The sequence below is a fragment of the Phodopus roborovskii genome, unplaced genomic scaffold (genome assembly GCF_943737965.1).
Source record: "Phodopus roborovskii unplaced genomic scaffold, PHOROB, whole genome shotgun sequence".
Lineage (NCBI taxonomy): Eukaryota > Metazoa > Chordata > Mammalia > Rodentia > Cricetidae > Phodopus > Phodopus roborovskii.
The window spans coordinates 1,387,376-1,411,088 of record NW_026125739.1 but is presented as its reverse complement, the minus strand read 5'-3'; the positions used below and the strand labels follow the sequence as shown (position 1 = coordinate 1,411,088).

At 42.8% G+C, this 23,713-nt stretch overlaps 1 pseudogene; it reads left to right on the top strand.

The window, feature by feature from the left end:
- The first annotated feature begins 516 nt into the window (after positions 1-516).
- Positions 517-22,110, top strand: LOC127217569 (sodium- and chloride-dependent transporter XTRP3B-like; annotated as a pseudogene).
- The last annotated feature ends 1,603 nt before the right edge of the window (positions 22,111-23,713 follow it).

The window sequence follows — 23,713 nt, the reverse complement described above, 5'->3', positions numbered from 1 at the left end:
TAAGGAGTTGCCTGCCCTGTTGCATCTCAGGGTCTAGGCTAGAGTGCTGTAAAAAGGCCTGTGTAAGGCCGTCTAGGAACTGAGAGGGATTTTCTGTTTTGTCCTGAACTACCTCTAGAATTTTTTTCATAGTTTATTGGCTTTACTGCAGCCTTATGGAGACCAGCCATGAGGTATGTCATAAACTGGTCTCTAGCCAGAACTCCCCCTGGAGTGTTGTAGTCCCAGTTAGGCTCATTGTCTGGAATAGCCTCTAACCCAGCAGGGTGAACCACCAGAGTTTGATGAACTTCATCTGCATACGCTTTAGCCTGCTCCCAAACTCGTCTACATTGCTCAGGTAGTAGGTTGTTGAAAAGTGAGGCTATAAATGATTGGGTGATATACTGAAACTGTTTTATAAAGGCAGTAGGGTTAGAGGTATAAGAATCAAGTCTATGTTGTACTTGAGAAAATTCTGATAGAGAGAAAGGTACATATACTTCATCAGCTCAAGAATGTGGCCACATAAGGAGAATGGCAGAGCGTTATTCGAAGCTCATCAGCCCGAAAGCATTGCCAGGGCCAACAGAGGCCGGAAGGACTCAGCAGTTTGAAAGCAGAAGAGATATAGCGCCCTGGGTGGTATGTCTTCCACCCCTGGGGAATGTACCCGACCTTAATGAAATGGGATAAAATTTAAAAGGGTACCTTACTTAATTGAAGCAGGTTTGGGGTGGTATTTCCACCAATGGAGAGGGGGCCAGGAGAATGGAGGCGGACCAATAGTATCAGATACAGCAGACAGCTGCCAGTGACCCTCAAAGAGAGCCTGCCTGGGTTTCTGCACCAATGTTGTTCATTTGTTGCACAACTAATGCCTAAGAAAAACAAACATGAGACTCTGCCAACATGTAGTTTATTAAGAGAAGGGAGAAAAAGAGGGGGTAGCTAGTGGCCAAACGAAAGCTGGAGAGAGAGGGGGGATGTGTTGGGGGGAATCTTGCTTTAAAAGGGGGGGGTACTTGTGCATGCACAGGGCTTGCACATGTGTAACTGAGTCCTCAGGCAGCTAGGTAAAGCTGTTGATGCAAGATAAACCTGATGTAATGATGACATGGCCATGAGAGTCCCGCCCATTGTCAGGGCAGGGGGAGGGGTCAGCTGGATCTAGTTCCTAACACCCTGCAAATACACAGACACACACACACAAACACACACACATAACCTTCCTTAGGCTCCCCACGTTCCTGGTGTGCTGGGCGGTTAGGTGGGTATGTGTCGAAGAAAGTGCCCAGAGTACTTAGCTGAGGGCTGTGGGTCAGGGTCGTGCTGCTGGAAATTTTTTTTTTCAAGATAGGGTTTCTCTGTGTACCTTTGGAGCCTATCCTTGTACTTGCTACATAGACCAGGCTGGCCTTGAACTTGCAGAGATCTTCCTGCATCTGCCTCCCTAGTGCTGGGACTAAAGGCCTGTGCCATCAACATCCAGCAGGACTGCTGTAATCTTAAACATTCATGAGCTCCAGGCTTGCTTTCCAAGTGCAGTAACTATCAATCCTTGAAAGTAAGGGAGACTTCCAGTTTTTCCAGTCGTGATCCTCCAGCACTAAGATTACAGACCTGGGAAGCTCATGTGAATTTTCAGCAGCACAGGTTCTGGTGCTAAACAAGCTGTTATCATTGGCAGATGTAGGCAAAGAAGCATCAGCCTGCCTGAGTTGAGAAGCTGGAGATAGGGCCTTTTCTGGGGTACTGCTGCTCTTTGTAGCTGGCATCTCCAATATTGGTTTGCCTCAGTTGGATGTAGAATATTTTTCCCTTCTTTCTGCCTAGTTTTGCTGGACTATTGTGATATGCGCACACCTCCTCCCCCCCCACTCTCCAGTTGTGTGACAAAGGGGAAAGTAGTCCATATTCTCTTATTATGGTTACACGTGGTAAATTATTTGCTTTGAGTGTTTAGGGTGTTTGCTTATGGATTATTAATTTGAATGAGGGAAATAGGTCAAAGGGAATACTTACTTCAGACTATTTTGAATGGTGGGTTTTATAAGACTAGGAATTCATTAAAGTCACAGGTTACTAAAGAGCCAGTTGTAAGAGCAAATAATTGCCAGGCATGGTAGCGTACACTTGTAAAGAGTAAGGTTTTTTCCCACCACTGCTCCAGCCCCAAATAACACACTGAGACTCTGTATTTGATATAATGCTCTTGGCCAGGTACTAGTTTCTTCTCATCTAGCTCTGTGTTAAGTATTAACCCATTTCTATTAATCTCCACGTGGTCTTATCTTACCAGAGAGAGAGCCCACTGGTGTCCAGTTCTTTCAGTCTTTCATCTTGACTTCTCCTTACTTCCACCTTCCTCCTTGTCTCCTAGTTTCTCCTATCTTCCTTTCCTACTGGCCAACAGTGTTTTATTCATTATCCAGTATGAGAAACTTATATACAGAATGACATCTCCCATTATATACCTTTAGTCCCAGCACTCAGGGTGATCCCAATATTTAGGAAGCAGAGACAGGCAGATCTCTGAGTTTGAGGTCAGCCTGGTCTACAGTGTTCCAGAACATCCTGGACTATACAAAGAAAACTCTCTCAACCAAAATATGAGAAGAGAGAGGGGGGAGGAGGTGGGCAGGGGAGACAGAGAGGGGGAGAGAGAGGGAGAGAGGGAGATGGAGGGAGAGATTACTGTGGCTTGGGAGGCATATCCCATGTCTCTTTTGTCATGCATGGCGGTCAGAAGAGACCCTCTAGACTGTGTCCTTGCCCATTTGGATCTCTTTTGTCTACTGGCTTTAAGTAAGGAACACCTGGTAGGATTTTAAAAACCCTGAAATGTGGAATATCGGATAATAAAAACAAAAGCATAGCAAGTCTCTACAGCTATGAGCTGGTCCTATTGTGGGTTTTAGAGCTGTGTGTACTAGTTTCTTGCTGCTCCACGTTTAAGAGGCTATTTCAGGCTCCTGCATTTCTTATCTAGCATGTCACAATTTCTTCTAAGTGTTGTCCATAAAGGAAGCACCTTCAGGGATGCTCCCAGAAGCAACAGAGAGGTACATTAGGTTCATCAGAAGCCATTCACTGTTGTGGGGTCAGAAGAACAAGAAGGGGTTAAAATATGGGGCTCTGAAGACAGACATCAGTGTTCTGAGCACCTGCAGATTCTCCTTACAGCCTTTTGTTTCCCATAATTAACAGGGGGTGTAATGTATAGTTCTTTTTTTCCACCTGGGATACTACCTCCTCAGTGTGACCCGGTTTCTATGATCAGGGGATCTTCAGAGGTGGGAAGATATTGTTAGCTAGTTTCCAAGGGTGCCCTTGCAGATGTGCACTTGTTCTATGAACCCTTTTTTAACTTCTGTTTTATTTTGAGACAGGAGGGTCTTACTGGAACTAGCTCTGTAGACCTGGCTGGCTTCAATTGATAGAGACCTGCGCCTTTTATCTTGATGTTTTCTTGATGTTTTGTGGGTTTATGATCACTTTTCCTTCCAATTAGATAACCACATACCCACCTGGAATGCTTTATGCCTCTCCCTATTAAGGATCCACCTTCCCTGCAATTGTTTTCTGTGTAACAGTTGTTAATTTGTTGCAGCCTCAAATCCTTAGCCTCATGGTTGGGTAGTGTGATCCAATAGGGAATAGGATGGGTACAAATAGCCAGATCCTGTTGAAAACCAGGCAAACATCACGGACCAGAACACACCTAATACATGTCTGGAACCTTGCTGGCCAATATGAAAAACAAAGTTCCAGTCAGAGTTTACATAACTTGGAGTTGTCTCCCCTAAAGCCTGCACATCTGGGGACGAAATAGGAATGTGAGTAACCCTACTTGTCAGCCAAGGCTGATAATGGGCTGGTAATTCTAGTTGTTTTTCTGAGATTTATTCAATTGAATTTTAGAGAGTTTCTGAGTTGGTGGGTTAATGTGTCCCAAAAGGAGATAGAGCCTTAAACATTGGACTTCTTAGAAGCTATCCATGATGAATATTGTCCCCTAGGCTCATCCTAGTAGAGTCTTGGCTATTTATAACTGCATAACATGTGTGACAGTTGACTCACAGGATGGAACCTATCTAGCTAGCTCCATATTTTGCATCAGTCTGTCTGTCTCTGTGAACTTGTGTGAATTACTGATCATGGGAAATAATTGTAGATTCTGTGATCATGAAAGGATGGAACAGAGATGTCCATGTCACACACACAGCATGTGCTCAATGAACTCAGTAAATGTGGCTCCAGAACCTCTTCAAGAGCTTATGGGTTAACATGGAAAGTGACTCATGGAACATCAATATTTTTGTTTTGTTTGGTTTGGGTTTAGTTTTCTCTTTGGTTTTGTTTTGTTTCTTTTGAGACCAAGTTTCTCTGGCTGTCCTGAAACTCCCTGTGTAGACCAGGCTGGACTTGAACTCACAGAGATCCACCTGGCTGTGTTTCTGCCACCTTCGAGGCAAATCAAGTATTTTGAGGAATGGTGGCATTAAATGTCTTGCGTACAAATGGAGCTTTAGGGGACTGGAGCCTGACTCCGTGTGGCCCAGTCACAAGGTAGCAATATTGCAGTAAGAGACTAAAAAGGAAAACTGGGAGATGGCAGGGACCTGAGTCATGGTTAGGTGGGTCAGCCTCTTCCAGGGACTACCCTGGCTGCTGATCGTTGAAAAGCTGGAGATGTCCATCAAGATGGATGTGGGAATGTGGATAGAAAGGGTCAATCCTGACCCAAGACTTCTCTTTTTTCTTCCATCTCATTGCAAATGAGACAAAATGATTTCCAAGGTTCTTCTAAAGTCACCTACTCAGCTGCCTCCTCAGTGAGCTACATCAGGCTTTGTGGGAGAACTCTAATGACCACCTATGTTCACAGAGCCTTCTACTTGGCAGAAGCAAAAGAAAAACAGAAGCTATTGAGTTTTCCAGATTATCTGCCTCCATTTGCAGCCACATGCAAAGTGATGGTGGGTGGAGCCTTTCAAGTAATTTGTCACCACAATTCTAGATAGGGAGGGTCTCAGGTAGCTCAATAGAAAGGTGGATAACTTCCTCCTTTATTATGGGGGCTCACTGCCCCTAAAAGGATCACCCTTTTCAATCTCTGTTCCCATTGTATGACCCAATGACAATCACCTGGATAGTTCTCTACTGGTTGTAAGGAAAACAGGTACTGTGGGTTCAGCCAGGGGTTGCTGGATCCAACAGAACATCTGTCCAGCATAACCCTCTGGGTTCTCTTTAACAGCGGGGCAATATCTTTTCTGTAAGTTGTCATGTGCTATTTGAACACATTAAGAAACCGGCTTTGGAGTTGGAATTGAGCCATTGCACTACAGATCCAACCATGTTTGCCTCATAATATCCTCCAACACTCCTTTTCCTGAGTCAGAATAACCACCAGACACTGTGAAAAGGATAAAGAACAACAGGCAAAGATTAAAGGCATTATTTCATGAGACATGAGCCACTTATGGTGATTCAAGACCAAAAGTGTAGTCATGGTAGGTCACTATGTACCATATGAAGACTGTCTTGTGTAGTCAGATACTCTAGCAATGGCTATCTCCTAACAGAAGAAGAAGAGGTAGAAGAAGAAGAAGAAGAAGAAGAAGAAGAAGAAGAAGAAGAAGAAGAAGAAGAAGAAGAAGAAGAAGAAGAAAAGCCAAAAGCCTATAGTTGTTCAGTCCACAAGGCTATGTTTTTGAATCTGTTAGAGCCAGAAGTAGGGTCTTAATGGCAGCAAAGGAATTCCTCCTCATCAGTACTTGGCATCAAGTTTCCTCCTTCCGTATCCTTTCATATAAAGTTCCACAAGGTATGGCCTTGACTTTGTGTGTGTCTTCCCTACTCAAGTGATCCAATCAGGATAAGTCCCCACAGCTGGGCCCAGTTCTTTCGGCTTTAGGTGATTCCATATGTAATCGATTTAACAATCAAGTTTAGCCATACCAACGGGAAAAATATAAGGTCTATTGAAAGGTACGATTAGAGCTCTGAATGGACCCAGTAGAAGACCTCGGCTGTTCCTGAAACTATGGGGCTGCAGCCCTGTGGAAGGGCACTAAAAGCCTGCCTTGCAAGAGTCCCCCCCCCAAGCCCAGACTCAACATTAAGCAGCCAGAGCCCTCATACCCCCTTCCCCTGACGGTAGCTGGCATCAGACTCTGAGTGGGGCTGGGGGAGTACTGCAGGAATATTACAGCAACACAAGTAGACAAATGAAGTCACAGCTGGCTTCCTAAAATGGTAGATTCTTGGTCCCAGAAAACATTGTGGGGAGGAATGCCAGGAAGGTATGAGGGCAGGTATCAAAACAGGACCAGAGGGAAAAAGGGGAGGACACGTGGGGCCCTATAAAACACACAACTCAAGAAGACTGCTGGTCTAAGGCCTCATCCAATCTGAAGGGTTAAAGCGGTCATTTTCGCTTTCTTTGCAGTTGGGTCTTCATGCAAGTTCAGTTCTTGGTCCCATAGATGACCATCAACACCCCTGCTACACAGGCAGCCCCTGTGTACCATGGAGGTGTTTTGTGACTATTAGGGTTTGTGTATGCCTATGCTTGTTTTCCTTAATGCCAAGGAGCCAGTTCCCAGGCCATGCCACCCTCAATCCCGGATAATGCTCATCAGACTTTTTGCTTTTGTATGCCCTTATCCTGTGGCAGTTTCCGAGGTCCCAGCCAAGGAGCCATGAGCTGGGGTGAATAAGAGAAAATTCTAAAGTAGTCTTGGATCATGCCTCCATGCCACAGACTTGGTGGGCAGCCTTGTATTCCTGATTGCCTCTGTACTTCCGTCTAGCACTGGCAGGGTGATTACAGCTCCATTCACAGACAGATCTTTAGGAACCTATGGATTTGACGATTTTCTTTTTAAGTCAATGGTACCAAAATGAAATTTTACACTGAAGGTGCTTGTTCAAAACAGACACACAGGAGGATGTGGTATGAAGCTTTGGGTACTGAGGGGTCCAACTAGTTTACCCACCCACGTATTTTCTAAGCTACTAAGCACTCTGAAAATATCAGGCCCGGATGAACATTCTATGGTCCAGGCAACTCTAAAGCACCCAAAATTCCTCAACCTAGGTGAAGCATCCAGGGCAGGAAGCAGGTTTGTTGACTTTTCCACTCCACCTACAGACCAGGTGTGACCAGAGCTTAGAAAATGCCTCTTTCAGACACCACATCACACAGATGCCACCGGAGGTGTAGGAAGACAGTCAGGAGTACTCAGAAGTGAAGTTCAAAGTATTTAGCAACTTGGTGGTCTAGCCTTAAGCGCTGAGAGAGAAGACAGAGATTAATGTGATGACCCAGTAGATAAAGATACCGCAAAAGCCTGGTGTCCTGAGTTCAGTCTCCAAAACCCACGTACAGGTAGAAGTAGAAAACCAACTTCTTGGAGTTATTCTTCTGACCTCCCAACCTCCCCAAAAGGGTTTTTTAAAAGAGGGTAGAAGGTTTTACTTGCATAAGCTGGGCCAGCACAGCCATGGAGAATGATGCCCAAGGAGCCGGGGCCAGGGGCAGTTTCCCTGCCAGGATGGAAGTATTTAAAGATTTAAACAACTGAGATGGCTGTATCTCATCCATGGACAGGTGAACAGATTACTCATTGGCGGGAGAGGAATGGTGGGTGAACAAGATGATGAAAAGTTGGATTGGTAGGATAAGCAGAAGACAGTTGGTGAGAGGGTGACTTGGGGATGGACACGGAAGGTAGAAGAAACCACGGCAGAAAGAATAGAGTTTGAGTGGAAAGGTAGGGGCGGGGGGGGGGTGTAGAAGGGTTGCCGGAAGAGGCTGCTGGAAAGGCAGGTGATAGAAGCACAGTTCAGAGACATAAATCTCATCTCTCCTCACTGACCTGATGCTCAGCTCTGGCTTCCCACAGGGAGATTCCTGGTCCCCTATATTGTCATGCTCATTTTAGAGGGGATGCTGCTTTTGTACCTGGATCTGGCTGTGGGGCAGCACATGCGAGAGGGCAGCATCTGTGCTTGGAGGACCATCAGCCCCTACCTCAGTGTTGTCGGTATGTGGGTCTCTCTTCAGTTCCTCTTACAGACTTGTGGGTTTCTGGGCATCACTGGTGTGCATGGGCTGGACCTGCGACTGGGTGAAATGCTCCCCCCAGAGGGCTACCATGGAGCTTGGGCAGAGAGGGCCCTGGATTCTGACCCTCACATAGAACCCTCCCACCCCACACCCAGGGAAACTCCCACCTTGGGGCATCTCCACTCAGGACCTCAGCTGGAGATGTGTGACTTGGGGCGGGGGAGGGGGGCAGGGAAGATGAAGCTGTATAGAATAGAGATTTAGAAGAGAGATGTATGTCAAAAGATGTGTAGCCATTTGAAAAGAGAGGTAACTAAACATAAAACTATTTACTTGCAGGAGAGAGATGTGTGTAAGAGAAAGATGTGTGACCACGTGAAAAGAGAGGTAACTAAATATAAAACTGTGCAACAGCAGGGAAGAGATACATGTATGTAAAGAGATTGTCAAGAAAAAGAGACTGAGTAAGGAGAAGGTTACTAGCTTTTTTCTTAGGTTACCAGCAGGAAGCATATCTTTCTCCTAAGACAGAAAAGTCTAGCAACCCTCAGATAAGAATCTTTCCTAAGCCCCCTGCCACTTTGAAGCATTCTCTTGGCTACCCTGGAGCAGATCCAGGATCTGGCCTCCCATGGTCTTCATCAACCAGCTTACTTCCATGATGCCAAATAAACCCTTTCCTCCCCTTCATTACCTTTGTTTAAAAAGGTTTACTACAGCACAGAAAGAAGAGTAGCATGGTGCCATAATAAACTACAATATTTACAAACAGCCACGGAGAAATAGATGCCATAGTAGACAGGATATATTAGCAGAGGCCAAGGGGGAACTTTTAAAGGCAAACATAGCGAGGACTATGCCAGATGTTTTTGAGATGTCTTTCAGCACAAGGACTGACAACAAGCAACGCCTCAGTCCCAGACTGAACATAGTTCTAGGCAGACCTTCTTGACAAGTTCCAGTGGTCTTTTTGTTTCTGTATGTTTGGTGACAGTGGCAATCAAGCAGTCATATGTAAGAATCCCTCTTCATAGCCTAATGGCCATATTTACTTTTTTATTAGAGTTGATTAAAAATGACCACATTTTTATCCTGAAAACCTTCAGACCCTGTAAAAGGATGTTAGTGCTTTTTCCAGATGTTACCAGCTGTGGGCGAACTCCTAAGACATTTGACCCAAAGATTGTGCCATCTTCTGTGTTGATGTGAGCAGGTTCCGTGTGCTCTGTCTCCAAGTCATCTGTGCTCTTCTCTGATTGGGGCAGCATTAGGCTCCATAAAGTTCTTCCCTTGAATGGGGTTTTCTTTTACTCTCAATTTTTAAGATCCCACAGCACTTATATTATTGAGTCAATTTCACATATTTTAAATTAAACACTTTGTACAAACATTATCTCCATTGCAATGAAGATAAACTGATAGTTTTGAGTGGACTTTTTGCACGCTGTTGGCAAAGCTATTTCTTACAAGCTCAGGCTGACTTCACACGTGGGTTCCCACAGGTTGTCTATTTCACTGCATTGATGCCCTACTTTTTGCTCATCATCTACCTGATTCAGGGTCTCACACTCCACGGAGCCACCAATGGCCTGGTATACATGTTCACACGCAAGGTACAGGAAGAATTCCTGAGGGTGCTACTACCCACTTTGTTCCCTTTTGGTATGGCTGGGGTGGGGTGGGGTGGGGGAGTCATAGTACAAAAAAGAAAAAGCTGTAAGTAACCAAAGAGGATGGTGTGAGCTCAAGGCTGGGCCAAGGGCTGTGTATGCCTTATGAACATGGACCCATCCTCAGATAGGTGATTCTCTATGCACTGTTCATTCCCTGCTATACTCTCACTATCCCTAATGACTGATACCAGTTCCTCCCTTCTGCCCTTCCTGCTTCAGCTCTCACCCACTCTACTGAGCTGATGACCACAGATGCCACTCCAGTCATTTCCCTCATGTGTACCATTTTCCTTACCATCCAGGTTGCAATGATCCCTTCCTTATCCTTCTCACTCCAGGCCGAAGTTCTTCAATGGGAAATAGGACAATTATTCATTATGCAAATTGTGTCCCTGGAGATAGATGTCTAGAAAGCCCTTCCATGGACTCCCTTCATGTGACAGCTCTCGGGACTGAGGCATCTTAAACCCGTTGCCTCTAGTTTTGTGAGGTGTTTGTTTGTTTGTTTGTTGGAATTTATCCAGCAACAGGCATTTTGTAGCCTTCAGCTCTTCCTAGCCTTTGCTGTCTTTTCAAGACATCTTCTGTCTTGGAGACCTCTGCTCCCGACTCCTACTCTCTTTGGAACTCTTCTGCTGCCCTGACCTGCTGATGCTTTGGTGGTGGTGATGATTATATTACCTTTCCTTATGACTCTTCCTGTCACTTCCACAATCTCTGCTTCCTGATTCCCCTGTGAACACACTCTATTAATGATGAAGCAGATGTTGAATATGCTTTTCAGGAAAAACTGAACCAACAACACAACAAAGAAATAAGTCTGTCCAAACCAATGAAGTTTATTGCATTATTTACAAGGCCATGGATAATTCAAAGGCAACTGTATAACAGGAAAGTGCACCCCAGCATAAGCAATGACACATAAAAGTTACATACCCAGAGCATGCTGCACTACCTGTCTCTTATCTATAGTAGGTGTTCCAATTAAATAAACTTAGGAAGTGGCCTTATGAATCTTGTGTTTTCATTAACTTCCTAATTTTTTTTTTGTTTTTGCTTGTTTGTTTTGAGACAGGGTTTCTTTATTTGACTATGGGTGTCCTAGAACTCACTCTGTAAACCAGGCTGGTTTTGAGCTCATAGAGATCCACTTGCCTCTGCCTCTCAAGTGCTGAGATTAAGAGTGTGCCACCACTATCCAGCTAACTTCCTGAATCTTAACAAGCCACACCCCCCCACAGGAAGAAAAGTTTCATTGGGAGGAAATAGCTGTAGAACAATAGGCAAGAAAACTTCATACAAGAGGAAACTTTTATGATATATAATGTTGTGTAACCCAAGAGCAACACAGCTAACTCAAAAACTAAGCCAAGCACCTGCTTATACAGCCACAGAAAGAATGTGTTTGCATCAATCACAACAGTTACTGATCAATTGAAATACCGTGTTTGCACCAAAAACAGGCTGCCTCCCCCCAAAAAGAGGAGTACAATTTTTTAATGATTGTTTTTTTTTGTGTGTGTGTACTGATATTTTGCCTGCATGTTTGTTTGTGTGAGGGTGTTGGATCCCCTAGAACTGGAATTACAGTTGTGAACTTCCATGTGGGTGCTAGGGATTGAACCCAGGTCTTCTGGAAGAGTAGTCAATGCTCTTAACTTCTGAGCCATCTCTCTAGTCCCAACGGGCCACCTTCTTGGCCAACAAGGAAAAGACACCCCCCACACCACATATTTAAAATTGGCTGGCTGTTAACATTTAGCCAAGGTTGTAATGGAAGACTGTTCACTGAATGCTGCTTAAAACACTTAAGGCTTAAATAGTGCCTTTTAGATTAGTGATACACTTTGGATGCAAGTAGTTTTGAGACACTATAGTTTTCTCAAGGCTTCCTTAGAGTGTATACTGCAGGTGAGCTAGCATGACAGCAATCTGGATGGTTTGTTGGCTGTCTCCATTGAAGAGAATGAGGGGGATCTGTTAATGGTCTAGTATCTTTAAATTCAGGGATTAAATCACTCCTGGTGCGCTCTCTCTCTCTCTCTCTCTCTCTCTCTCTCTCTCTCTCTCTCTCTCTCTCTCTCGATTTTTCAAGATGGGGTTTCTCTATTGCTTTGGAGCCTGTCCTGGAACTTGCTCTTGTAGACCAGGCTGGCCTCAAACTCAGATTTGCCTGCCTCTGCCTCCCAAGTGTTGGGATTAAAGGTGTATGCTACCAATGTCTGGCTCACTCCTGGCTCTTAACATATTAGTTTATTTAAGCAAACAGTAAACATTAAAAGTTTCACACTAACATTAACAGTGAATTAAACACACATTAATAGTGCTTTGACAATGTTTAGCAGTGCTTTTTTACTCTTACATGTCCTTGGGAGACTTGGGTAACTTCAATGTGGTTTAGTGGTACAGTCCACCTGTAGAAATATACTGTGCATAGGCCAGGTCTGGAGAGCTGGAGAAGTAGGGAGGTAGTTTTCCCCCTACCTGGGCCTACTTCTCCTGGGTGGGGGAGTCTTGGAACCCTGGGTTCCTCAGTCCTATCCCTATTGGCCTTCTAGATTGAGGAACTAGCCAAACCCAAGACTTGGATCAATGCAGCCATGCAGATCTTCTCACTGGGCTTAGGTGGCCTGATTGCCTTTTGCCAGCTACAATGACCCCCTCCAACAACTGCCAGAAGCATGCCATCGTGTCCATCATTAACAGTACCACTGCCATATTTTCCAGCATCGTGACCTCCTCCATATATGGCTTCAAGGCCACCTTCAACTATCAAAACTGCTTAAACAAGTGAGTCTAAGCTGTCCCCCCAGAGTCTTGTGCCCCAAGTGGGAAGGCAAGGCTCCAAAGCTCCGTGCTGGAAGGGAGACTGGGAAGGACTGGGTTCCCAGAGTTCAAGGAGTAGACTAAAGACTCCAGTATTGAGGTCTGCAATGTGAGGGTCAGTTCTCTTTACTCCACTTGCTAATTGCTGCCTTCTAACAGCATTAGAAACTGAGGGACCAGAAAGGGAAGGCCTGCCTTGCAGGGAACGGGATGTTTAAGGTAGGCATTGCACTTAGCAGAAAGGGGCATATGGGGGAAAAAACAAAAACAAAAAAAAGCCAGTGTCTTCAGTCCCACTCCCCATCTCAAGTGTAAGCAATACCTCTCTAGTCTACTGTCTTTGGCTTCCCTCAAAACAGATGCTAGTATGTCTAATAGGGAGATCACTTACATGAGTAGCCATCTCTCCACTAGGACTGAAATTAATGTATGTTCAAATAACTTGTATAGTGATAAGAATTTAAATTTAAGTGATTCTAAGGTTAATGGGTACTCAGTGGCACAAGCCATATTTAAGTACAATGTTAATTTCTGCCGCCCTATACAGTTTCATCAGGTATCACTTGCACAGATCTTAAACAGCCTCACTGTAGGGTCAGGGTTCTTGTCCTCAGCTCTGCTCAGATCTCAAGTTTCTGCACAGGCCTTCAGACATTCATAGCTGCCCTTCCTTACAAAAGGTTATTAATCCAGGGTCCCTCTACTCATCTAGATTATCAGAGTTGTTAGGGCCAATGGCCTTTTAGTTGTAAATGTCAAGATGATCTGCTCTGCAGGGTGATTCTGCTGCTGACAAATTCTTTTGACCTAGAAGATGGCTTTCTGACAGCCAGCAACCTGGAGTAGGTGAAGGACTACCTGGCATCCACCTATCCAAGCAAGTACAGTGAAGTGTTCCCACACATTAGAAACTGCAGTTTGGAGTCAGAGCTGAACATGGTAAGAGGCCTGGAAAGGGTGGGGACTGCCTCTCTCCACACGGTCCATGAAGACAGGGAACTGGATTGTTTCCCCTGCAATAGTGACCAGAGACCTGGACTCCCAGGTGCTACTAGAAATTCTTTTCATTGGAAAGCTTTCCTCCTTTTCCTTGTCTCTTTTTGAAATTACAAAAACTTGGAAAAGGCAAAGGGTAAGGTAACATACACAGTCACAATCACAGCACAAATAAATGCTACAAACTTATCATTTGGAGGTGTGTGTGTGTGTGTTTGTGTGTGTGTGTGTGTGTTCATGTTCATTCATGGCCCTCATTGAATTGTACTCCCATGATTCCTGTAGTTGGTTGAGGCAGGAGGAGTTTAATATGAGGCCACCCTGGGAGATTTAAAGAAAAAGCTCAAGATGAAAGTCAAATATTCCTAAGTTACCTTCCCAACATTGCCCTACTCAAAAATAGGCAGGAACATAATGCTAAGTGTTATCTTTTATTTAGCAGTGGTCCTAGGAGTTACTTTTCTCAGTCAACAGCTTAATTTTGAGAAAATTTCTAAATAATGTCAGTGTAATCTCACTCATTCTGGGTAATAGCTTTTATTTTCACATACATATACTCATCCCTCTTACTAAAGACTTTAAAAAAGATTTGTCATTCAAATCACTCATATTTTCCATGTAATTATCTCTGTTTGATGGGGGCTTTTGTTTATTTTTACTTTAAATTTAGCATCACTTTCACAAGTTTCATTGGGTGTGAAATTCCTTAAGGGATTTTTCAAGAGATTTTTATTAGAACTATGTTAATATCACTTGACTTGAGTCTTTTGATTAAAGAGTTTCCTCTCATTCACTTAGGTATTCCAAGCAAGAACGTAGAGATATGTAGTTGGTCTATCAAGTGGTATATTTTATTATGCTGAAGGTCATCACACAAAATTCACATTCTACATTCCCAAGTATACTCCTATCTCCCCAAGGCTGCTCACCTATGCAACATATCTTAGATGAAGATACCAGTCCTGTCTCATGATATTCTGGTTTGAGTGTCAGGGTTTTGGGGGAGACTCTCCAGCCACAGGGCAGAACAAGGTGGTGTCTCTCCAGTGTCACGATGATCCTGAAGATGCACAGAAAACTGCATTGCCCATGCCCTCTGCTTAAATGCTGTTAGGACGATGTTGCAGAGTTGTAGTTGTATATCAGGTTATCTTAAGTAAGTGATTCCACTAGGTTCTGGTTATCAGGTGGAGCTTTGGGTGTAGTGGAGTTCTTGACTAAGCTATTTTTACTTGTCTAAAAGTTTTTTTTTTTTTTTTTTTTTTTTTTACTATGCTCTTCACATTAGGCATTTCATATCATCCTACCAAATTTTTTTCCCATGGATATCTTAGACTATTTTTATTAGATTGCTTATTTTCTGTTTCTCTTAAATAGCACCTTTCCTCTCATTTCTGTCACTTATTTTTACTGCAAAAGAAAAAGGTCTTATGTAAATCTGGTTAGAAGTCACAATGAAATCTTATGAATTTCCATATTTGTTGTGTCTTAATTTTGCTGTGAAGAGACACCATGAACGAGGCAATTTATAAATTAATTCATTGAGACTCATAGTGCCAGAAAGTTAGAGTCTATGATTATAATGGTAGGGAGCATAGTAGCAAGCAGGCAGGCAGGCATGTCAGAGGAGCAATAGCCAAAGTTTCCATATTGAGCCACAGACACAATGGGGGGGGGAGCACTAACTGGGAATGGCAAGGGACTTTGAACCTCAGTGTGTGTGTGTGTGTGTGTGTGTGTGTGTGTGTGTGTGTGTGTGTGTATGTATGTCCACCCCAGTGACATACCTCCTCCCACAAGGCCACATCTCCCAATTCTTCACAAAAAATTCCACCAACTGGATACCAAGCATTCAAATATATGAGACTCTGGGGGCCATTCTCATGCATTCTGTATTCCTTCCCTCTCATTTGATGTCAGGAAACAGATCAAATGCTCCAAAGACATTTTCTGTCCAAGAGTGTAGGGCCCAAGCAACCACGAACTGTGAACCCTTCCAATCTGTGAGGACAAGTATATCTATCTTCCTCCCTTCAGTTGTTTTGGAGGTGATCTTGTTCACACTGATAAGAAAAGTAACTCACACAGTAGTTTCCATAAAAAAGTCAGAACAAGCAAAACATATTCATATTACAGTAGTTAGAATGAGGAAAGCCCCATATGCTCACATATTGAATGCTTGGCTCCAGCTGGTGGAACTGCCTGAAGGAGATTTTAGCCTTATTGAAAGAGGTGTGTCACTTTGAGGTTTCCAAATGCATGCCATTCACTGTTTGTTGTCTGCTAAATGCTTCTGGGTCAAGATGCTATCTAGTGCCACAGCATTGTGCCTGCCTGCCTGCTGTCTGCCTGCCATGATAGTCATATAGAAATGTTGAAGCCATTTGATGTGTGATAGCATTTAATTCTGATGTTTCTTTGTTTACTCTTTGTCCAGATGACCTATCAATTGAAGCTAGTGTGGTATTCAGATCATCTACTATTAATAGTTGTTAATCTGTGTCTTTAATTTTAGTACACTTTTTATGAAATTGGATACACTGGCGTTTGGTGCATATATGTCTTGGATAAGAGTGTCTTCTTGGTTAATTGTTCGCTTAACTACAATGGAATGCCATTCTTTCTATTCTCTCTACTGTTAATTTGAAGTCTATTTTGTCAGATATTAGGATAACAACATTTGCTTGCTTTCTCATCCCATTTCATTGGAGCATTCCTTCCTCTACCCACACTCTGTCTTCCTGACTCTTTTATTATTATTTTCATTTTGAAAAGGATCTCATAGTCTGGTCTTGAACTCATGATACTTCTGCCTCCATCTTTCAAGTGGTGAGAACAAAGACATTCACTACCCTGGCCAATGATATCGTTCTTTTAAATGTTTATAACTTATTTCCTTTTCTTCACTACACAAAGACTCCAACAACAATGGAAATGGAATGAAGAGTGGGTCTATTTGTACCATTTTTATATTTAAATACATTCTTAGAGATGATATTTAGAAAATATTCTCCAAGAATAGGGACTAGAGAAGACCTATAGCTCTGGTTGGTTGATTTTTTGTTAAATTAGACAGGATTTAGAGACTTTGTTTAATCTGTGAAGACAGTCCAGGTTATTTCATCGGGAAGGCAACACTCTCTTGTGGTGGTTCAGGTCCACGTACCACAGCCTCCGTCCAAGCCATTGAAACGCAATGCTTCACTTCACAGGCCTTCACTTCACAATCTTCTGCTCTTGCTCACTGTTCTCTCCAAGACTTCCAATTTTGCTTTTGGACTTTGAGACTTCCCTTCCTTCCATTTATACTCCCCTCCTTCACTGTTTCTCATTTTGAATTTAGATTTATTAAACTTATGGGGGAGGGGGGTATGCACATGTTCCACAAAGCATGGGTGGAAGTCAAGGGACAAGTTGAAGACTTGAGCCTCTCCCTCCCAGGACCCCAGGGAATCAAAGTCAGGTTGTTAGGATTGGTAGAAGGAGCCTTTACCCACCTAGCCTTGAAAATTTTCCATGCAAACTTAAAATCGTAAGTTAGACAACATTTGACTTACCAAAGAGGACAAGGATAATCCATATCCAATTTATAGACCACAAGATGGACCTTTTTTTTTTACCATATGCAATTTATACTCACCTACATGTTTGCCATTTTATTTTCCATTCCTTTTTGCATTACAGCCTTTAGAATTTGTGGGTCCTCCCTTAAAATATCTTCCTTTAGAGACATCATTTTTTCTCAATAATAAATATGTACATGTTTAGTTCATATGTAAATATCTGTATTTGACTCCCAAGTTAAAAAAAAAAAAATCAGGTTAATACTTATTTCCCCGCAACACTGTATTTGCTTCTTCCCTTCCATTGTTGAAATTCTTTCATCTTTTGTTAGCAAGCAATTATGTCTTGAATGCTGCCATGATCTTCCCTTTGTCTTTGGCTGTCTCCGTGGTGTAGATGTAGATTTATTTATTCAATCTAGACCTGAGTGACAGGTTTTCTGACCTATGGACCATGTTTCTTAAAAATTGGGAAAACTCAAAATCTGTTCCCTTAAATGCTGCTTCTCCTCTGTACTGCCTCAACTGGAACTTCTTATCTTAAAATTTGTATATTAGACTATTTATTGTTTTGATTCACCTTTTCAGGTTAGTTGTATTAATTTCTATTTGTGCTGTTATATATTTAATCTTCCTGTCTCTTAGCTACAACTGAGTATGCATCTCCCAGTTCACTATTTCTCTTCAGTAGCATCAAATCTAATATTTAACACTCAATTGACTATTTCAACAATTCCTCCTTGTCATTTATAACACTATCTCCTCTTCAGTGATGTCCATTTCTATTTACATATATGACTAATTGTCTTCTTTTTTAACACTTTAGACATACCTATTACAATAGTGACCACAGGCAGGAGAATGAGAGACTACTCTAGATGACTGTTACCCTTAACCCTGTTAGAAAGACTGGCTCATGTAAGGTAGGAATTAGATCTATGAAGGCAGTAAGTTTGCCACATATGTTGTAGTGAGAACAGAGACTAGTGTTAAAATGAAGATTAAGGGTTAAGATAGCAAAGTCTGGAACACTAAGATGAATAAGAAAGCTTATGAGATATGAGATAAACAGATAAAAGGGGTAAGGATCTGAGTGTCATCGGGTAGGCTGTCATTTCCAAAGTCCTTGAGGGACTCAGGTAACACATTATTGTTCTTTTAAGTATTATTGCATGTAATAAAGCTAATTATACCTAAATTACAGGTGTAAAGATTTGCTTTTCCTAACAAGAGTCCACCTAGGTGGCTGTGATAGTTAACTATCTGCCCCGGAAAAGCTACAAGTTGGTCATGTAAATGTGAGAAAACAACTCGGTCTAATTAACAGTACTTGAGACACCTGCAAACTCTTAAGGCAGCAAAATCAGCTAATAATTAATAACAGATGCAAGGTTAGTAATAAAACTGGAGCCACAGATGGACCTACAAGGTCTTGTACTACCCCTAGATGAGTGGGCAGTGTATGAACTGTCTTGGTGTCTCCCTGGTTGGGTCAGGAGGACATGCACATGGTGGGTGTGGTCATGATAGCCCAGAGAATTAATCAGTCTCAACAGATAGTCTCTGTCTACCTTCTGCCATTGTGCTATTAAAAGATTGAACAAGAAAATTCAACAGTTTTTTCCTCTTGCAAACCCTTTCCACTCTAGAGGGTTTCTCTCACCTTTCCTTATTTCCTCACTCTCCTGAAGTTTGTTGGTTTTGGAGACAGGGTTTCAAGGTTTCTCTGTGTAACTCTGTCCTGAAATCTGCTCTGTAGACCATGCTGGCCTTGATTAGCCTGCCTCTGTACACTTTGAGAGCTGGGATTAAAGGTGTGCATTACCATGTCTCTCACTCTGAAATAGTTAATAAATGCTGCACCTTTAATTTTAATTTGCAAGAGACAATGTACTCAGGCTCACTATCTCAAGGCCAATTTTTGTTTGTTTGTTCACTTGTTTTTAAGACAGGATTTCTCTGTGGCTTTGGATGTTGACCTGGAACTAGTCCAATGTTTAATTATTCTGAGTGGCCAGCCTCTTAGGAAGACACTGGGTAAATCCCAACTGGGTGAAAAAAGTTCCCCTCACTGTGGTTATATATTAAAGCTTGCCTGCGGGTTCAGAATATAAAGCTAGCCAGAAGCCATAGAGGTCAGGCAGTGGTGATACACACCTTTAATCCCAGGATTGAGGAGACAGGCAGATGGATCTTTGTTAGTTCAAGGTCACACTGAGCTACGTGAAATTGATCCAGTTTAAAAGAGAAACAGCTTATACAAAGGTGATCCTAGCACTTGAGCTATATAAATAAGATAGGAGCAGATAATCAGTCTGGGACATTTTAGTCTCCAGCCATATTGAAGGCAGGATGGCTTCAGGCTGGGTAGAAGTAAGAACAACCTACTTGGCTGCTTTGCTTCTCTGATCTCTCAGCTTGAACCCCAATATCTGTCTCTGGGTTTTTATTTTTTCGTGTTACACCTCACTTTCAAAAACTCTGCAATATTAGTAAGAATGACACACATAATACGTTTTTAATATATTTTGTTATTTAAAACTTGTAATCAGCACCTTTGTTATGCCACTAAGCTGATCTGTATATTAGTCAGTCAGGTTACTATAGCAAAACTTCAGAGATTGGATGGCTACACCAACAGATACTTATTCTCATATTGATTTGTTTGCTTCCAGGATCAGGGATATCACTGTCTGTTGTCTTATTAGAATAGGATTCCACCCTTTAAGCCTCACTTTACTTTAGTGACCCCCATAAAGACCTGGTATGAATGCAGTCACTTTCAGTGAAGAACTGTCCAGTTGTGGCACATGCCTTTAATCCAGACACTTGAGAGGGAGAGGCAGGTTTATCTCTGAGTTAGAGGACAGCCTGGTCTACTGAGTGAGATCCAGGACAGCTATGGCTGTTACACAGAGAAACCCTGTCTCAGAACATCAAAACCAAAGGCTAAACCATCATAGCACTTCTGAATCTGACAAACATATGCCATCCTTGAAGAGTGATGTTCTAGATGCTTGTCATTCTTTCTCATGGATACTTTACCTTCCTGTGGCTTAATTTCTAGTAGTCCTGTGGTTAGCTAAACTTGCCCATCAGGACCCCTTACTGGTGTCAAAAGGGATTAGACTTTAAGCAATACTACAAGGCTTGGGGATGGAGAGATGTCTCAGAGGTTCCGATTTCAATTCCCAGCAGCCACATGGTGGCTCACAACTATCCATAATATAATATGATGCCCTCTTCTGGCATGCAGGTATGTATGCAGAGTGTTCATACATAAAATATAAATTAATTAAAAAACAAAACAATAGGCTCAGCTTCCACATCAGGTCATCAACACAGGCATGTGGATACCTACCACATTTCCTCAGTCCTGGAAACAAAGATCCAAAAATTATTTTGATTTTGCAATATTTTTATCTAAAATGTAAGTTTGGGCAGGAAGAAGAATGCAGGGTTCTGTACCGACAGGAAGTTTTTTCACATTTTATGTATATTTTACTCAGTCCAGGTGAGCTTTGGGACCTGGGCTGAAGGAAACACTAGCCCGATTCAAACTCCCAACATTTAACATATTAAAAGACTGGTAACTAGTATCATTTTGTCATCTGCAGGCTATCCAGGGCACGGGCCTGGCCTTCATCATCTACACTGAGGCCATTAAAACATGGATGTGTCCCAGTTGTGATCAGTTCTCTACTTCTTCATGCTGCTGATGCTGGGTATGGGGAACATGTTACGGACAGGAACGGCCATCCTCAACCCTCTGACGGACAGCAAGGTCATCTCCAGCTACCTGCCAAAGGAGGCCATTTCAGGTCAGGACACCAGGCAGTGGAGGCGGGGCATGGTTGGGTGGCGAAATGCAAGATAATCAGTGGAGCGGGCTAATAAGGGCCCATGTGCTTCTAAGACAACTCCAGAAAGGCTGCAGGGGTGTAGCTGTGCTCCTGCTACAGTGTGATACTCAGATCCAGAGCTGGACTAAGAACTCCCCACATTCCAGGGAAACTATGCAGTCAGCCTATCCTTGGGAAAAGGTTATGTCTACCCAGCCTGCACTCAACGGTCTCCAGGCCTTGAGATCCTACAAAGATTTTTGTTTTAATCAAAGGATAAATGCCCATTTCCTAAGGCGAGCATATGACATGTTCCCAAAGCAGAAGGAGCTCCCAGGAAATAAGCACACAACCAGACCACCTTTTTCTGATTTCTAATTCTACTAGTTTTAGTCTGTGTTCTGAAAGTCAGCAGAAAGGATAATCTGAGACTGCTGTTAGCAGTCAAAACCTGTCAGTGAGGTGCACTATGCTGCAATTAGCAGCAGTTGTCAGTCCCTGTTCCTGTCCGACACATCACTGTAAGGTCACATACCCACTTTCTTCATGCATTTCAACTGTGAGACTGTTAGCAAAGGAACTATCTTTTCCTGTGCGTACTTAACTAACATCACTATCGTTCTACCCAAGCAGGGGTTACAAGGACTCAGTTACCAGCCAATTCCACCTCTGATAATTCCGTAACTCCATATCCAGGATGGGTAAAACAAGGCTCCAACTGGTCTTCATGTTCTCACCACCAACTGGAGGCTATACCCCCTTTACTCAGCACTTGGCATCCTCCCTGAGATTGGGCCTCTGCAGCCCAAATATAGGCAATGCTCCCAACTGCTTTTTCCCCTGAACTGACATTCTCTACAGAGCAGCTCCTACAGTTCATGTGGGCAAACCTACCCTCCAAAGCACACCTCGGGAACTGTGGCTCCTGTGGGAATATAACATGGGTGGGCGGGAGGTAGAAAGATCAACAGTAGTCTTGTGCTTTAGGTCTGGTGTGTCCCATCAGATGTGCCATTGGCATGGTGTTCATCATGGATACTGGGAACTACTTGTTTGACATCTTCAATGACTATGCAGCCATGCTGTCCCTGCTGTTCATCGTGCTGGTGGAGACCATAGCTGTGTGCTACATGTATGGGCTAAAGAGGTAAGGAGACCCCAGATCCTGATCTACAGGGGGCAGATAAGCTGTAGTGTTATACTAAGAAAATCATAGGTGCATTCCTTCTAGATGCTTTGCTCTCAGATTTCAGTGATCTCCTGCTTCTTCGGTTTGCCTGTATCCAACCACTTATTTCCATTTCCTCTCTTCTATGTTTTATCTGGTCAAGGACTCAGCCTCCAGGCACAGATACTCTGAATATCCACCAGAATTAGGGTTTCCAAGAACCCTGATCAAATCCAGTTCCCTGTTAGGTGGGGTGTTCTGTTTAGTGTTTGTGTTAGTAGTATGTTTTGAGTTAGGGTTAGGGTTAGTGTTATGGATTGGATTAGGGTTAGGTTAGGGTTAGGTTATGCTTAGGTTTAGGGTTAGTGTTAGTGTTAGGGTTAGTGTTATGGTTAAGGTTAGTGTTAGGGTAAGGTTGAGGGTTCAAATAAGGGATTGGATAGGGTTAGCGTTAAGGTTGGTGATAGTGTGAGATTTAGGGTTTGAGATAGTGTTAGTGTTTGGCTTAGGGTTAAGTTATAGTTAGATTAGGGTTAGGGTTAGGGTTCATGTTAGGGTTAGGTTTAGGTTATGGTTAGGGTTATGGCTAGCTTTAGTGTTAGAGTTAGGGATAGTGTTAGTGTTATTGTTAGGCTTAGGGTTATGTTAGAATGAGCTTTCTGTTTAGTGTTTGAGTTAGTACTAGGGTTAGAGTTAGGTTTAGGGTAGGGTTAGTATTAGAATTAGTGCTAGGATTATGGTTAGGATTAGCATTAGTGTTAACATTAGGGTTAGGTTGTGAATTAAGGTTGGGCATGGTTGGGGTTAGGGTTAGCGTTAGGGATGGTGATAGAGTTAGGGTTAGGTTTAGAGTTAGTGTTAGTGTCAGGGTTAGGGTTAGTGTTATGAATAGGATTAGGGTTGGGTTAAGGATAGGATTAGGGTTAGGGTTATGGTTAGTGTTAGGGTTAGGTTGAGGATTCAGATTAGGGATTGGTTAGGGTTAGCATTAAGTTTGGTGGTAGTGTGAGGTTTAGGGTTTGAGTTAGTGTTAGGCTTAGGGTTAGGTTATGGTTATGATAGGGTAATGGTTAGGGTTAGTGTTAAGGTTAGGTTAGGGTTAGGGTTTTGTTTAGTGTTAGGGTTAGGTTGAGGGTTCATATTAGGAATTGGTTAGGGTTAGCATTAAGGTTGGTGATAGCATAAGGTTTGGGGTTTGAGTTAGTGTTAGGGTTAGGTTATGGTTATGTTAGGGTTAAGGTTAGGGTTAGTGTTAAGGTTAGGTTGGGGTTATTGTTAAGGTTAGTGTTGGTGTTAGGGTGAGTATTAACTTTAGCATTGGTATTAGTGCTAGTGTTAGGGTTAGATTAGTGTTAGCATTAGTTTTAGTAGTTAGGATGAGAGTTAGGTTTAGAATTAGTGTTAGTACTAGTGTTACAGTTAGGGTTAGGATTATGGTTAGAGTGAGGGTTAGGGATAGGTTTAGATGAGGGTTCACGTTAGGGTATGGTTAGGGTTAGGGTTAGGGCTGGGGTGAGGGTTAGGGTTAGGTTTGATATTAGCATGAGGGTTAGGTTTAGAGTTAATGTTATAGTTATGGGTATGGT